Raw genomic sequence first — 5000 nt, 5'->3', positions numbered from 1 at the left:
CGTGAATCTTTTTTTTTCTTTTTTGTTAAAGACCAGAAGAGTGGAAGTTAAATAATATATTTTTGCAATAAATTCGTCAATGAAAATCTTCATAAAACAAATTTAATACCGATGGAATATAGTATGTAATACTGAATAAAAGGATTATATATGATAGGAATAATAAAGGGAATAATTACTATAAAAACTAAGGAAAGAATTGGAGTATAAAGAATAAACATGGACTGAAATGAGTAATTAAGTTCTATGAATAACAGAAAAGGGAAGTTAAACGAAAAGGAAATAGAAAAGGGGGGAAATAGGATATTCGTTTTATGCTTTGGTATCAAATAAATTTATACAGATAAAATATCATAAGACATACTAAGTAGAAAATAAACCAATAAAATATGGAATAATTAAAGGAATTAGTATAATATGAAAAAAGATAATACTAGATAATGAAGGGGGTAAGGGTATAAGAAATGAACTTGCTTGAATTTAATAATAAAAGTACATAAAAAACAGAAATGCAAATATAACAGAAAGGAAAATAGAAAATAGACAAGAGAGGGAGAAACCTAGTCTTTGGGCCAACATTCTTCTACTTGAAAAACGTCTTTATTACAGCCTAATCTTCTGAAAGGTATGGCAATAGAAAAGGGTCTCAAAATCTTGACTGGTGCTTCCAGCTACAGAAATGGTATTAAGTTGATTGATAACAAATATTTCATTTATAATTGTATAGATATGTTCAACCATAAATAATCGAATAATCAGTTATGGAATCAGTGGATGAGAAGTTTATATATATATATATATATATATATATATATATATATATATATATATATATATGTATACATATATATATATATATATATATATATATATATATATGTATACATATATATATATATATATATATATATATATATATATATATATATGGTTATATATACATATATATGTATATATATATGTATATATATATATATATATATATATATATATATATATATATATATATATATATATATATATATATATGTTTATATATTTATATATATATATATATATATATATATATGTATATATATATATATATATATATATATATATATATATATATATATATATATATATACATACACACACACACACACACATATATATATATATATATATATATATATATATATATATATATATATATATATATATTGGTAGGTTTTTGCGACGACCTAACAGAGAGAGAGAGAGAGAGAGAGAGAGAGAGAGAGAGAGAGAGAGAGAGAGAGAGAGAGAGAGAGAGAGAGAGAGAGAGAGAGAGAGAGAGAGAGCAATTCGATACTCCAGCATTTATCATGTTGTTTAATTCTCATTTCAATGGCATTCTGTCATTTTTTAAGCTTGCACATATATAATCAATACTAATTAACATAGCAGAACGAAAATATTGTTTTTTTTTAGATTTACTGTAGAAGAAAATGCATATTTCTTCTGTTGTCAGATTGCGTAAAAGAGGTTTTATATAAGAAAAGTAACAGCTTTTGCAACATTTAGCTTTATTATATTCATTAATTTACAGTCGTCAGCTAATCAAAATAAACTTAAATAAACATTTGCTAAACGATATTTATATGAACAACATGTATATGCAGAAAGTGTGTAATCCTCTTATCAAACAAAGACTTTTATTCTGCGATATAGATACTTCATATTTTGGGAAAAATATTAAATACCTGCAGACATAAAATATTCGTAAAAAAAAAAAAAAAAAAAAAAAAAAAAAAAAGAGCGATGGGGAGAAGGAAACATAAAACAGAAATTCCCATACTGCAATTACAACAGTGAAAAGGAATATTCACTTAATTTGATACCTTCAAAATTTATTATTATTATTATTATTATTATTATTATTATTATTATTATTATTATTATTATTATTATTATTATTTAAGATACACCCCTAGTTGGAAAAGCAAGATGCTATAAGCCCAATAGGGAAAAATAGCCGAGTGGGGAAAGGAAATAAGGAAATGAATAAATGATGAGAACAAATTAAAAATAAATCATTTTTAAAATAGTAACATCAAAACAGAAATGTCATATATAAACTATAAAAAGACTTAAGTCAGCCTCTTACAAATAATAAGATTCACTTAATCTGTACCTTCAAAAATTATAAGAAATAAGATTCACTTAATTTCATATCTTCAAATATTAAAAAAAATAAGATTCCCTTAATCTGATACCGTTAAAAACTATAACAAAAAAAATAAGATTCACTTAATTTGATATCTTCGAAATTTATAAGAAATAAGATGCACTTTTCAAAAGAAAAGAAAAAGAAAAGATAAGATTCACTTAATCTGATACCTTCAAAAATTATAAAGAATAAGATTCACTTAATATGATACCTTCCCAAATTGTAAGAAATAAGATTCAATTAATGCGATACCTTCAAAAATTATGAAATAATATTAATTTTATCTGATACCTTGAAAAAAAATATAGAAAATAAGATTCACTTAATCTGATACCTTCGAAAATTATAGAAATTTAGATTCACTTAATCTGATACCTTCAAAAGTTATAAAAAATAAGATTCTCTTAATTTAATATCTTTAAAAGTTGTAAAATTAAGATTCACTTAATCTAATACCTTCAAAAATTATGAAAAAAAGAGATTCACTTAATCTGATATATTAAAAAATCATAATAAAATAAGATTCACTTAATTTGATATCTTCAAGAATTGTGAAAAAAATAAGATTCACTTAATATGATACCTCCAAAAATTATTAAAACAGAAGATTCATTTAATTCCATACCTTCAAAAATCATAAAAAATAAGATTTTCTTTATTTGATACATTCAAAACTCAGAAAATAGATCCACTTAATTTGATACCTTCAAAAATTATGAAAAAAAAGAATCACTTAATTTGATATCTTCAAAAATTATAAAAAAAAAGATTCACACAATTTCATACATTCAAAAGTTATAAAAAATATTAAATTTACTTTATTTGATACCTTCAAAATTATAAAAATAAAAAATAGATTCACTTTATTTGATACCTTCAAAAATTATAAAAAAAAGATTCACTTAATTTGATACTTTCAGAAATTATAAAAAGAAGATTCACTTAATTCCATACCTTCTAAAATTATATGAAAAAGAATATTCACGCAATTTGATACCTTAAGATATTATTTAAAACAAAGATTCATTTAATTCGATACCTTGAAAAATTATAAAAACTATATTCAATTGATTTGATACCTTCAAATATTATATAAGAAAGATTCACTTAATTCAATACCTTAAAAAAATAAAAAGAAAGTATATTCTCTTTATTATATACCTACAAAAAAAAAATATGATTCACTTAATTTGATCCCTTCAAAAAACATAAAAATAGAAGATTCACCTAATTTGATACCTTCAAAAATTATGAAAAATAACATTCACTTAATTTGATACGTTCAAAAAATTATAAAAGAACGAAAATTCTAAAAAAAAAAATAAGATTCCCTTTATATGATACTTTCGTAATTATAGCAAAAATATTCCCTTAATTTGATACTTTAAAAAAAAGATTCATTTCATTTGATATCTTTAAAATTTATTCAAAGAAGATTCCATTAATTTCCAAAACTTATAAAAATAAATTCACTTGATTCGATACCTTAAAAAATTATAAAAAATAAACAAGATTCACTTTATTTAATACCTTCGAAAATAAAAAAAAAATTACCTTCATTAGATAACTTCAAAAATCATAAAAGAAATACCTTAAAAATTTATAAATAAAAGATTCACTTAATTTGATACCTTCGAAAAATTTAAAAAAAGAAGATTCACTTAACTTGATACCTTCAAAAATTGTAAATAAGATTCACCTAATTTGATACCTCCAAAAATCGTAAAAAAAAAATTATTCACTTAATTTGGATACCTTAAAAAATTATAAAAAATAAGATTGACTTTATTTGATACCTTCAAATATCATATAAAAAAGATTCACTTTATTTCATAACTTCAAAAAAAAAAAAAAATACCTTAAAAAATATTAATGAAAAAATCCCTCAATTTGATACATTCGAAAATTATAAAAGGAGATGATTCACGTTATTCGATACCTTCAAAGATTCTAAAAAAACGAAGATTTACTTAATTTGATGCCATCAAAATTATAAAAAAAGAAGATTAACTTTATTTGATACCTTAGAAAATTATATATATATATATATATATATATATATATATATATATATATATATATATATATATATATATATATATATATATATAAAAGATTTAGGTAATTCGATAGATTCAAAAATTATAGAAAGAATATACAATAAATTTGATACCTTCTAAAACTATATGAAAAAACATTCACTTAATTTGATACCTTCAAAAATTATAAAACAAGGATTCACTTAATTTAATACCTTAAAAATATATAAAAATTAGGATTCAATTAATTTGATACCTTCAACAATCATGAAAAAATAAGATTAAATCAATTCGATACCTTCAATATTATAGAATAGAGACTCTCTTAATTTGATACTCCAAATATTATAAAAAAGATTCACTTAATTAGATACCTTAAAAAATTATAGAAAATAAGATTCCCTTTACTTGATAACTTCAAAAATTATAAAAAAGAAGATTAACTGAATTTGATACCTTCAAAAATTATAGAAAATAACTTAATTTGATACCTTAAAAAAATATAAAAAAAGATCCACTTAATTTGATACCTTAAAGAATTACAAAAATAATATTCACTTTATGTGATACCTTCAAAGCTGTCTCCAAAGAACTGAAACTATAAAAAAACTCTCATGCATTAATCAAAAGAATGCTTGCACAATAATAAAACCTTGAATATCTTTGTCTGAAATAAGCTTAACGTTCCTCTAATCTTCAGAAATCCGCAGATTCTCCCTCGATCAGATCAGTGAAAGGAAAAGGGTTTGAATTTCATATAATTCTCCTTC

Source organism: Palaemon carinicauda, chromosome 18 (genome assembly GCF_036898095.1).
Source record: "Palaemon carinicauda isolate YSFRI2023 chromosome 18, ASM3689809v2, whole genome shotgun sequence".
In the NCBI taxonomy this organism is placed as follows: domain Eukaryota; kingdom Metazoa; phylum Arthropoda; class Malacostraca; order Decapoda; family Palaemonidae; genus Palaemon; species Palaemon carinicauda.
This window is presented reverse-complemented; position numbering follows the sequence as displayed.